The sequence below is a fragment of the Nicotiana tabacum genome, chromosome 10 (assembly GCF_000715075.1).
Source record: "Nicotiana tabacum cultivar K326 chromosome 10, ASM71507v2, whole genome shotgun sequence".
Lineage (NCBI taxonomy): Eukaryota > Viridiplantae > Streptophyta > Magnoliopsida > Solanales > Solanaceae > Nicotiana > Nicotiana tabacum.
The window spans coordinates 53,038,232-53,052,358 of record NC_134089.1 but is presented as its reverse complement, the minus strand read 5'-3'; the positions used below and the strand labels follow the sequence as shown (position 1 = coordinate 53,052,358).

Below are 14,127 nucleotides of genomic sequence, written 5' to 3'. Positions count from 1 at the left end.
AAAAATATCGTCATTAGTGAGTTGCAAGCACAGATATCGTAAAGATCTTATACAAACATAACAATGTCGCATACACGTACGCTCGTAATGTAGCCGAAGTCAAATTTATTTTGACAACTAGTGAATTGATCCTGTAAAGGACCTTATCGATTTATGAAGTAATTTTTTTTAATGCTTTAATATTAAAGATATTTAGTTATTTTATAATCCAAATAGATTAGATTTTATTATGTATTTAGTTTTATCTTTCTTTAACTTTTCATCACTTGTGTACTTTTTGTTTGTCAGAGAATGATTTTATATAGTTGCCCATAAAGGTGAAACGGTATTTGTATTTTTTAAGAAATATGAAAGAGAGATATGAACTTCAAAAAAATTGATCTCTTTAAATATGCATATAAATTTTAATTATACCTTTTTCTTTGTTCATTTAATATATCAAAAAATTATGTAACTTTTCTTCACCAGCTTTCAAAAGCTATATTTTATGCTTTTACTCTAAATCTATACCTTTCCTTTCTCAAAATCATCAAGGCTATGCTAAAATTTCATAAAATCTAAAAAGAATTGTTCATTTCCTAAAAAGCTTATCCAATAAATTTAACACACAACATCATCAAAAAGGGGAATGAATTCACAAGACGACGAAATTTTGCAAGCTTCAGTTTCATTGACATACTACTTTGGACAATTGAAAATTTATCATATACTAATTCCTTTCATTAAAATAGAAAATAATTGATATCAGAAACTCTAATACCAGGACAAACTTGCTTTCTCAATTCAACATATGTCATTCCGGTTAGAGACAAAATAGGAAGACGTGAACATCAAAAATAGAAATTATCAGAATCTGCTAAAACATATCAATACATCACCTTAAAAATAAAATAGGTAAAATTACACTCCCATATAACCTATTACGCACCCATTTTTAATTTGCTAAAAGAATCACAACCATGTATTAAAAGTAACAATGTTCGAAAAGAAGTTGAACACGGAGGGAAAGAGTCCAAAGCTGATATGCAAGCCAATTTTTTTGAGTTTATAATTCAACTATATTTTTATAGTCTAGTTGAGAAAAAAATAAAAATAGTTTGCAGTTCATCATAAGTCTCCATCATCTTCTTCTGAATTTGCTCAACTGATTCTCTACGTTCTTCCTCTGCTTCGTTCTTCATCCCGATTCATAAATTTTTAGATGACCCTTAAATACCTGTAATTTTTATGTGTCCCTAAAATAAAGGGAGAAAAGGAGAAAATATTCTTATGGTTTAAGTAATCACTATGTACCACTTTTAAGTGACCCAAAATTAAAGAAGAAAAAAAAAGAGAACAATATTAGAGTTTAATTAACCATACCTTGATAGAAAATGTGAATTATTGGTCTTCATTTGCTGTAAAATTGCGATGGAGTATGAGTGTTTCTTAGAATTAGTCTGCATAAATAGACATTAAGGAAATATTTTTATGTAGAGTATGTCTGATCAAACACACCTAAAATTGGAAAAAAATAAAGAAAAACATTCCTACCATGGGTTCTTAGCAGCTTGTCCACACGATGCAGTGATATTGCTCCATTTTTTGTCCCACCATTACTTACTCTGCAAAGGTAAAAACTTCACCGAATAAGGATTCTTATAAATGAGATTATTTAGGCATTAAGCAAAACACGTATATGTAATAATAACAGTGGAGCTGAAAATAGAAAGCCATAAAATCCACTAACAGATACAAAACTAAGCTAAAGATGAGTCTCTCTATATACAGTGGTGTACTATTGTTTTATGTTTAATGAGGAAGAACCCTTTCAATTCCCTTATTAAGTTATGATGGAGGGCTTTAGTTTTCAAATTGATTGTAGAATTTGTTTCGTCATTCGTTTTAGATATGAAACGTTGTGGTAATAAATATGAATTGAATCAGTTGAAGAATGTGTGCTTTTATTTTGTGAAACGTTGGAGTAATTATTAGACTTTAACTACTTCTTACAATAAAATAATTAGGAAATAGAAAAAGTGTTGAAAAATTCAAAAAAAGAGGAAAAAGATAAATATTTTTCTTGACTTGAGAGGGGTGCCACCTCACTTTCTTAATGCCCTATATATATATATATATATATATATATAGATAGATAGATAGATAGATAGATAGATAGATATAGATATAGATAACGAAGTTCAGAATCAACAAGGGTTCGTAGAACGAAGGGAGTGTATAACTGGGGCGCAACCCCACTTTTTTGTTCGTAACGAGGGAGAGATAGAATGGAGTTCTTCACGAAGTTCGAAACAAAGGAATAAAAAAAAGTTTCTCTATGGCCTCCTCGTTTTGAGACATTATGGCTTAGGGGTCGACCCCGGTAACAAAGAAGGAATCCATAAAAACTTAGGATCCGACACCATGATAAAATACTACCCTCATGATTAGACCATGTCCCTGAGATTTGATAAAAGAAAGGTGCATTAGCGGTTAATACGTTGTAATTGGATAAGTTATTAGGAATATGACGGAACGAAAGACCAAGGAAAGAAAGAAGAATACACCAAAATGCAAGTGCTGCACCAAACACTGGTGGTTGTTTCTTGTTGTAAGTGAATGCAACGAAAAGACCCGTAAATAACGAATAATGAAACAATTCATATATTGACATTTCGTGCTCATTTCAAAATTTCTGCTTTGTTATTCCCATCATCCGGTAACCACAGGATGATCCACAAGAAAGGTGGCAGGATTCGAACCTATGGCCGGCCTGCCCCTGACCTGCTGGGTTGGGTGGCCGGGTTAGCACCCCTCGTCGCCTCTGTACCCGAAACAGATGCGCTGCGCTACCCAGCGCCTAACCTTGTCTCCCCTACTCCTCTTCTGGTTGTGCCATTACCAATCGCGGGTAACCCCCGGTCCGGCCGCCCCTGACCTAAGAAGAACTATTATCCTTATGACCAGTGAGTCATTTTTACTTTGACGACAGGATAGTTGGTAAATTAGTGCAAAAATATGCTATGGATGTAAGCTTTTATACAAAGACGACAAGTCTACTCATCTCCTTTATACTAAACAAGGGAACTTGACCGCGCTTCGCGCGATCATTTAAATATGCTATAATTATGTAATCATATTCCCATGTTGGATATTAGATATGGTGAAAATGAAATCGAAGTCCATCAATTTGAGCGTCTAATAAATAGGAGGTAAATAACATTTATTTGTAACAATGTAAACTTAAATTTTGTAAATGCAATAACATAATATTCGAATATACATATAGTCATTCTTTGCATGATTTATCTGGTAATACTCCTTTATATAATTCATTTTTAAGTTGTGCTTGCTCATACTTCAAATATTCTATCCGCATTTGTGTGATTCTTGTATACATCTCATCCATGGAGGGTTCAGGTTATTTTTCTACCTCTGTAACAAAAGACGAAGTTTTAATACAGCTAAGAATAGTAAAGTAATAAAATTATTTAATTTAGCAAAAATAATTTACCTTGACAATTATTCAAGGAAGTTTGATGTCGTTGATCTATAATCTGTTTATCCATTGTAGAAATCCTGTATAATGTAAGACAAATTTTAGTGTGCAGATATAAGCATATCATGAATTATATTATTAATGTATATTTAATATAGATCTCTATAATTATGTATTATTTTATATGCTTAAATCTTTATGCTACTTTAGAGACAAAAGTATTTATGCAAAGGAATGTGATTTGTGTAGAACAATGGAAGAATAATGTATAGTTTAGGAATAAACCTGATATTTAAAAATTGCTCCTCTTCGTGGTTGTGTTATGTTTTGTGTTATTTTGAATCATCCTCCCATCTTCCTTGTATGGTGTATTTCTTGAATTTATAGGGGTAAATTGAATGTTTATTTGAATCGCTGGAGATCTTGAAAAAAAGATGTGTATCAACAATTTGAATGAGAATAGTAGGATGATTAAGGATTTATTTTATTTTTTTAATAGGAAAGAGCCGTTAGTGATTTGGTGGAATAATGAGAGAATAGGAAGGTAAAGAGGAAAATGAGAGAATAGATGTATAAAAAGATAAATAATAAATAAGAAAGAACATACATTAAAGCGAAATCTTTTTCGGAATCTCACCAATGTAAAATTCATAAAAACAGGACAATATTCATTAATCAGTCGATTATTTTTAAAACTCTTTTAATGTTATAATTATTGTTTGTATTATAAATGGCCGTAAAGTATTAAGACCAACATAAGAAAAGTTAAATTTTGTAACTAAAAGTTCCTCAGCGAAAACTCAACCAGCTGACCACATATGAATTGCAATTGTGTATCATGTAGCCCTAAAGATCAATTCATGCGTCCTGTAATATCGAGATCAAATGTAGGTATATTGAGCTCCACAGACACCTATGGTAATTGAAAAAAATTCCGAGTAGATGCAAACACATATAAAAAATATAGTTCTCAAAAAATAACACGTACCAACATCTTTGCACTTCCAAAAGCACAAATCTTTAATTGTTTAAATAGAGGTTTAAAAAAATTAGTGTTGAACTTGCTTTTGATGCAATAAGAGATTACTACCTGTAGACCAATTCAATAATTATCGAGATGGATAATTCCGTTTCACAAGGCTTAATATGGTATACGAATGCTTATTATACCTATAGAAATAAACATATACAACTGAATCTTATATTCGTACTCTATTAACACAGGGTTAAATAATCCTCTTTCTTTTATGTTTTTGTCATTTTTTTTTATTGAACTGGGAGATCGGTAAAGGAGTGGTGCCTATAAAAATAGTAAAAAATGAACTCATACCTATTATGTGGCGTTGATAAAAGAAAAGACGTAAATATTTTGAGATGAAAAGACACGAAGAGAATCTGTGTATAAAAGTATAAGAATCATGAAGGTACCTTTTCGTCAATAAATATCATATCCAAGCCAATCAACTCTCCATTTTTCTTGGGATTAAAAGAATCCCACATTCTGCAAATTCTAACCCTTATCAACCAATTATCCCTATGAAGAGCTAACTCTGAAAGAAAAGAGTATGCCATTCTAAGAAAATAATGAAAAGCAAGAGAAAACAAGCTAGTTACAGTATGAACAACATTCATCACCATCTATATATAATCCATCAAAAAAGAGTATAAATAGGCAGAAGATTAATCATTAATTTAATAATAAGAAAATAATACACAATAAATATCATTGTAATTAGGAATTATGAGGTTGAATGGAGAATTATTAGGAGAAGATAGTAGAAAAAATCAAACGGCTACAACATGCCATAAACTGAAGAAGGGATTTTACCTTGGCATGAGCTGTGAAACGTGGGGTGTGTTAAGAGGAAACAAAAAAACGTCAAATTGAAATTTTATCGTGAAGGGTAAAACAAAACGGTTAGTGGGCTTAATGTTTGAGATGTTTAGTAGCATTTTAATAGCAGTTATTATTTGGAGTAGTGGGCTAATAAAATACTATTAGAAATAAATGGAGAAAAGGAGTGAAATAACAAAAAAATTCTAAAAAACCAGGAAAAAGAAAAATATGAAAGCTGACCATTCAGGGATGCCACATCAGCTGGCCATTTCCCAACTTTATATATATATAGATGCTTAGATATGTTCATAAACAGTACAGATTATAGTTTGTATCAGTTTATATTCTAGCTCTCTAATAATGCTGCCTTTACACACCATAATGGATAACGAAGAGACCTTGGGAAAACGTTTCACTGAATTTCATCACCGATCAGATATCTTATAACTATCTTGGTCGTGGTAGATCGGTTTTCCAAGTATGCTATATTTATAGCATCCGCAATATATATATATATATCAGCAGAAATACAACTCAACTCTCTCTCTAGAGAGAGAGATATTACCTAGAGAAATAAGTAAAAGAAAATTTCACCCAAGATTTAATAGTTGGTCCATTCTCAGCCTCGATAAAGTCCATCTTGTTGCAATAGAAATGAACAAACAAATAAGTTTTGGGCTTTTGGCTACAGTGATAAAGATACCAATTAGTGTTCCAAAGACTTTATCCCTTTAATTTATGATAAATAGTTTAGGAACAAATATGTACGGAACAGAAAGATTCCAACCTCCCAAATAAAGAACTATTGCAAATAATAAAGAAACTAGTAGATTCAGATAAGAAACAATGTAAAATAAACCAAATTTATTACTTGAATGTTCGGTTTGATAGTCTGCTACTAATTCTTCTTCTGCTTTTGATAAATCAAAAGGTAATTTTTCACATTCGGCTAGAGAAAAAATTAGAAAAATGATAAACCTGATGGCTTCTCAGAGGTCACAAATAAATCTAAAGACACTTTCCTATTCTATATCTTGATATGTTTGTTAGATATAGTCAAAATCTATGCTAAGGTCCCAAATTAGACCAATAAAATTATGTCTGCTATATTTAAAACTAATAAATAAGGGCATCTGAATTGATCTCATCTTCTAAGAATTTTTATTTTTCTTTGTTGATTAATAACCTTATCATTAAATAAATTGCGGTTTATAACAATATTACATATACATTTCAACCTTGAATTTTCAATTGCGAAAAAATTAGAGAGTCTATTAATTAGTTCATGAATCATGACAAAAAATTTATCACTCGAAATAGAAATCAAAATTGAATTATAAGAAGCAAAAAAAAAAAAAAAGACATCCCCTTTTTGCTTTTGCAATTAGATTCTTTTCTTTTTGTTTCTATTTTATTTCACTCCTATTCTCCTTTCTAAAAAAAAGGGAATTTAACCAAAGTAAAAGATTACTTCGTTCTTAATAGTTACTCCTTCTGTTTTAATATATGTGAACTCATTTGACTGGGCAAAGAATTTAAGAAAAGAAAGAAGACTTTTGGACTTGTGGTTTAAAATGAAGCATATATATATATATATATATATATATATATATATATATATATATATATATATATATATATATATATATATATATATATGTGTGTGTGTGTGTGTGTGTGTGTGTGTGTATGTGTGTGTGTGTGTGTGTGTGCGCATCGGGCTGCACGCTGCAGCGATATGTTGGATCGGGCTGCACGCCGCAACGATATAGCGCTGTGGTGTGTGTGTGTGTGCATATGTGTGTGGTGTGTGTGTGTGTGTGCGTGTGTGTGTGGGGCTATAAATCATTTCATAAAGGTAGGGGTCATTATTTTTGATACTGACTAAAAAGGAAATAGGTTCACATAAATTGAAACGGAAGGAGTATTTACTCACTCAGTGAATAAGAACATACTTTGGATCAGAATCATGAGGAGTACTTCTTGATCATTTCTACGAACGTAAAGCCCCTATCTGAATTCCTTTTATGTACAGAAATATCCTCTTGGATAACTTACATAATATTAATTATTAATTCTTTGTGTATCTTGGTCTTTCTAACCATCCATTCATTTTTGCTTTCAACCTCCCGTCATGAAATTCCATCTATGGTAATATACAGTAAAATTTCCTTATAGTTGATCTTTTGAACCCGCTTCAAGCTATCATGACAATTTACCAATTTTGAGGCAAACAATTCTATTGCTTATGCTTACATTTTTTACCATATGATTCTTGTACATAGGAAATGAGACTCAGCCTTTTTACTACAAATGTAGAAACCGTTTTCTTTGACTCATATAACTATTTGGTTTAGTTCATCAACCCAAATGCTGAATTAAAAAAAAAATTCAATCAAATCTTTTTACCTTTGTTTCTAGAAAGAAAAAAATTTGAGAAATTTTAGGTCTCACCGAATCATACATTGAAATATTGATATCACACATAGAACTAATAGTATTTCATACTTAATTGATTGAGCAACTTCCCGTAAACCACTTAAAAAAGAATATTTATTATTTAATCCATATCCCGACATAAAAAGACCAATGGGAGCAATACTTTATGTGGTAATCCAGAAAAAAATACCAATACTAAGATTGGCTAGAACAAGGTGATCACCTGTGGGTCATCACTTATTTTAGAAATGAATTCTGCATTCCGAGACCTTAAAAACCTCTTTCAGTATTACCTCGATTTGTATGCATAGTCCGTACGCGTAGCCGGAAAGCCATTATGTGTAATCTGTGAAAAATAATGAATTTTGACTTTAAAATAGATTTAAGTTGACTTCGGTCAATATTTTGGGTAAGCAAATCCGAACCCGTAATTTGACGGTCCCGGAGGGTCCGTAGGAAAATATGGGACTTGGGCGTATGCCCGGAATTGAATTTCGAGATCCCAAGCCCGAGAAATAAAATTTTAAAGAAAATTATTTATTAGAATTATTTATGAGTTTTGGAAATGAAATATGTTTAAAACTTGATGGTATCAGGCCCGTATTTTGGTTCTGGCGCCTGGTACAGGTCTTATATGTGATTTAAGATAGGTCTGTGAAATTTGGTAATAAACAGACTTAAGATGACGTGAATCGGATCGTATTTGAGAAAATTGAAAAATTTGAAGTTCTTAAGAAATTTCATGATTTTGATGCTAAATTCATAGTTGTTGATGTTATTTTAGTGATTTGAATGCACAAGCGAGTCCGTATGATTTTTTAGGTTGGTGGGCATGTTTGGTTTGGAGCCCCGAGGGCTCGGGTGAGTTTTGGATAGGCCACGGGTGGATTTTGGACTTGAGGAATTGCAAATTTCAGTTGTTGCATGGCAGGCCTGCAGGCTTCGCATTTGCGAAGCCTGGCTCGCAAATGCGAGTTCACAAATGCGAACAATAGCCCAGGCCAGATACCTCGCAAATGCGAGGGATTGACCGCAAATGCGATCTCCCAGTTTTAGCCAGATGTCGCAAATGCGACACATTGTTCGCAATTTTCTCTTCGCAAATGCAAAAACTGCTTCACAAATGCAAACTTAGCAGAAGTCTGGGTTCGCAATTGCGAACCCTGGTCACAATTGCGACATCTGCAACCTGCAATTTTATAACTTAGCTGAAAATCTTTCATTTTTTACATTCTTTCAAAACCAAAACACTCTTGGGCGATTTTTCAAAGACAACTCTTCTTCCAAATCGATTGTAAGTCAATTTTAACTCATTTCCTTCAATCATTAACATCTTCTCACATGATTTCAACTCAAAATCAATGATTTTAATGGGGTAAATTGGGTGTTTTGGGTAGAACCTAGGTTTTTCAAAAATTGGGGATTTGGACCTCGATTTGAGGTCCGATTTCAAAACAAATTCTATATTTGGGTTCGTGGGGGAATGAATACTCGGGTTTTGGTTCGAACCTCAGGTTTTGACCATGTGGGTTCGGGGGCGATATTTGACTTTTTGGGTAAAACTTTAGAAAACTCATTTTCATGTGTTGGAATTGATTCCTTTAGCATTTATTGATGTAATTAAGTAACTTTTGACTAGACACGAACGAATTTGTGGTGGAATCAAGAGGTAAAGCGATAGTAGAGACTTGAATTGTGTTTGTGGCATCGAGGTAAGTGTTTGATCTAACCTTAGCTTGAGGGATTAGGAGTTGTGTCCTATTTGCTACATGTTACTTGTTGAGTACGACGTATAGGCATGGTGACGAGTATTTATACGTTGGTGTCAAGCATGACCGTGAGTCTTAAATTGAAATTGTTGTGTTCTTAATAAATACTACGAATGCCTAAGCTGTTGATTCTCTGTGTTGAGCAAGGATTATGATTATTCTCGTGGAAATTAATTACGATTGAGTATTGGTGCTAGTTGAGGTAGTTAGATGTTGGAACAAGTTTGGTTATAACTGATTTTCCCTTGTCGGGACATACTTACTTATACTGTCGATTCCCTTGCCGGGATAATGTTGTTTCTTTATTGATCCCTTGCCGGAACTTTCGTTGTGATTAGTGTTGAACTGTATATGTGGATCGGGTTGCACGCCGCAACAATATGATATTTGGATCGGGTTGCACGCCGAAACAATTATATAAATGGATCGGGTTGCACGCCGAAACAATTATATAAATGGATCGGGTTGCACACCGCAATAGTGATAAATGATATGGATCGGGTTGCACGCCCCAATAGTGTTATTATATTTTTGGATCGGGTTGCACGTCACAACAATAGATAATACGAAGTGCTTATAGATTGGTGACGAGTTCCTTATTGTTTGCTATGAATTCTAAATTGTCCTTATGTCTTTCTCTTAAATTACTGTTGATACTGATATTTCCCCCAGCATGTACCCCCTCCCATCTTTACCTGTCTATTCCTGTTTTATTTTCTGTTGCATATAATATAATTGCACAAGTTTATTTGGTGGTCTAGTTCTAGCCTCATCACTACTTCGCTGGGGTTAGGCCATGCACTTACCAGCACATGGGGTCGGTTGTGCTGATACTACACTCTGCACTATGTGCAGATCCCGGAGCGGCAACTTTTGGACCGTAGCATTGGGTGGCTGCCTTCAGTCCAGTTAGAGATCCCGATGCAGGCGTCCGCAGGCCCGACATTCTCTTCTATCCTTATATGTATTCTGTTTTTATTTACTTCGGAGACAGATTGTACCTTTCTTTCCAGACATTTGTATGTAGTATTCGTAGATCATCCGTGATATTGTGACATCGAATTCCGGGTAGAATGTATGTTGGTATTGTCGTACTGGTTTTGGCTAAGTTATTAGATTAAGTCTTCCGCATGTATTTATTTATCGTTAATATTTTATTGTTAACCACATGTTAATTTAAATTGTTAAAAAGGTTAAATGAAAGAGTTAGTGATTCTATATTACGCGGCTTGCCTAGCTTTCACGAGTAGGCGCCATCACGACTTCCGAGGATGGGAAATTCAGGTCGTGACATCACCAAAAAGAATTACTGAATAACTTAGAAAGATAGATATTAGATATGGATGGTCCGATAATAAATAAATAAGTATCTCCTGTAGATGGAATAAGGATCTCTTTCAAAAGTAATTTTCTCCCATCTGCTAAAGCTTAAAGAATTCCTAAAGGGCTAGCACATATATATATGGGCGGATGTTGAGTATGACCACTGGGTTCTTCTGAACCCAACATTTTCGCAGTGGAGCATAAGTTTATGTATAAAATTCATTAAAATTGCAACAAATAGTAGGTCTGAACCCATAAATTTAAAAATACAAGGAATTTAATGCTAAAAATCTTAAAAGTTGAACCCACAAATCTAAATTCCGGATCTGGCTCTCTTTCTATATATAAATTAGTATCTGGTTACGCACGTCGCGTGTGTACCCCAATATATATATTTTTTCTTAAAATCATATAAGTAGTATTGTCACACCTCCTTTTTGCGTGCCCGCCCCGAAGGGTTAAATGCACGAGGGAGTTTTTCCAATTTAAGTGACAATATTCGAAATGAGATTATTTATTTAATTCAGAGTCGCCACTTGGGAAAGGTTTGCCTTTTGGTGTCCCAAGTCACCGATTTATCTTGAATCCCGAATCGAGGAAAATATTCGACTTTTCCAAATGAAGTTTGCGAATCAGAAATTCTAAGTAAGGAATTCTGTTGACCCGAGGGAAGGTGCTAGACACCCTCGAATCCCGTGGTTCTAGCACAGTCGCCTAAATTGTTATAATGGCTAAATATCTGATTAAAATACATGTTGTGACTTATGTGCTTTTATTAAGTTTAAACCACTTTTATTATTATCATTTATTTTTTAGAGAATTGCAACGTCGTGAAAATGCATCTCGAACCACGTCACAATCAATGCACCCGTAGTTGTTAACACATTTCGACTCCATTGAGATTTGGATTTGGGTCACATCAATGTGCACCCGGATTTAAGAATGTAATTTCAATTGAGTCGCTCCTAAAGAGTCTAACACGTTATTATCTTTGGGGAAGGCAGTGAAATTCACTAAACAGTCCATCCCAAATTCTAAGTATTTATTATGGTTAATTATTGAGGGCCCTGCAATTTGCATTTTTAATTTGGCGAGGCTCGTCTCATTATTTTAGAAAGAATATCCTAAAGCGACTACATTTCTAATGTGTTTGTCTCTAAAAATAGAAGAAAAAGATACATGCTAATTCAATTATATGCTTTGGCCAAATCCGGATTCTTATTAATTATCTGATTAATTATTTACAAAGTGAAGAAGCGTTATACCTCATGGAACATGCTTTTAATTTGATAGAAGAATTATATACGAGATTGATGAAACGCTACACTTAACCCCAAATACTCCTCGAGTTAACTTTAAATTTTTTAAACAGGATTAATAAAGTTACTCATTAGATGGTGCTACTAATAATATTCGGAACTCATCCTAAAAGGAACTGCCTACCGAAATCGAAACTCCCAGATTTAAAACTGTGTTGTCTTCGACAATATTTGAAAAAAAACCAATTCGCCCTAACATGCTCAATACAACTAAAGGAAAGTTCGAATTAATGATTACATTAAATGGTTACACATTACATGAATTATATAGTCACCTCCTGTATACCGCTAAACGAATCACATATCGAGGTTTTAGATCAATATAAGCTTCGATTAAGTACAAACTTACTAATACATTCTCTATTGAACTACAGACTAAAGTTTACATAACTTAACAACATTTATAAAGGGCTGTAAGTAAAACAAACAGATGATTATAATTCCTTCAGATATTTCAATTCATGCTTTTCATTGTTACAATCAGCTACACCAATGTGGGGGTTCGAAATGTGTACCTGGAAAATGCTTACAATGAAGAAGCAGGAGAGTCAGTAGAGCAGTAGTGTAAACGAACAGCAACAGTAACAGATAAATAGCAGCAGAACAAGTTCCAGTGCAAGATGCAACTATAGCCGATGAAAAAAAAATAGCAAAAGTACAGCAACGCACAGTGGAGTAGAATCAAACTCCAGATAGACCAAATCCAGAATAAACCAATGAAACCAAACGAACAGCAAACTCAACTGGGGCTTAAAAAAAATCAGTATTGATCAAGCAAATCGAAATAAGTGAAATCAAAACAACAATGAGAAGAACAATTTCTGTATTTCTGTGTTATGCCTCTCTCAATGTGTATCTGTATATGCCTCCCTGTTTTCTCCTCAAAAAAAATCCTCCTTTAACTAATGGGAGTTCTGCCTCTTTTATAGCCTAGCATCAGGCCCTTTACAATCTGTAAAACAAATCAAAAAACATTCCTTTTCTGCTGTTTTTCCACTCAAACATTTAAAATTAGAAACCCTCCCATGAGATTCCCTGACAGCCCTTTTAATCACCTTATTAAACTAAAAGCAGACATGGGCAGCAAGAATATAACCTGACAGCATATGCTGTCAAGTTACTTTAATCTCTAAAAAGGCCTTAATGCACATGCTGTGCACAAGTGCACATGCCATCAATTCAGACCAAAGTTTGAACTGCAACTATAAACAACATCCTTAAAGGTTTCTGAATTGAACCACTGACAGACAACTATACTCAATTCCTAATTGGATTCAAAACACACTTCAACAGAAAATCCACAATATGAATCAGATTGATATCCTTCAAAGCTAAACTAATTGGCGACGTATATCGACTCGACTATACTAATTGTAACATATACAATTGAAACCAATGATTGGAATCGAGCAGTATTGAACAAGGGGTTCAGATTGTACTGTCAATACAGAAATGACCCTGGGAACTAATTAATCGACCCATTTCAAATTCGGTTGATTGTACAGCTTACACATACACACATTATCAATAAATGAAAGAAAGACTCGATCAAACAGAGAGGTCCAGGCAAGGTGGACAGGACACAATCGACTAACAATTCAGAAATAAAATTAACATTTTGGGGCAATAAACAAACATTTAATTACAACAAAACTCATGAACTGATAGAAAAGAAAACAAAAATACCTGAAATCTTGAAAAATCAGCAAACCCTAGCTCGGATTTGAATCGATCTTTCTTAAGGTTGAACGGACTTTAATAAAAGTTTTCTCAACTGAGAACACTTCGATTAAGGTCCATTAGACCCTAATCATTTGGCTTAATGGACACAGATCAGACATGAGGACTCCTAGGGTTCCTAAAGGGCGGATTTGGGATTTGGGTTTCCATGGTTAGATTCGGACCAAACCAAGCATGGTTTGGTCACGGGGGAAGTCAGGGGAGTGTCTGGTGTTAACCTGG

The 14,127-nt window shown here is 33.8% G+C and overlaps 1 long non-coding RNA gene across 1 annotated transcript; it reads right to left on the bottom strand.

Annotated features, from left to right (window-relative positions):
* Positions 1-1,008: 1,008 nt before the first annotated feature.
* On the bottom strand, positions 1,009-1,735 carry LOC107782538 (uncharacterized). Its single transcript, XR_001647250.2, has 3 exons — positions 1,534-1,735; positions 1,363-1,439; positions 1,009-1,235 (listed from the first exon to the last, which is right to left on the bottom strand). It is a non-coding gene; the product is annotated as an uncharacterized LOC107782538 (long non-coding RNA).
* Positions 1,736-14,127: the final 12,392 nt, after the last annotated feature.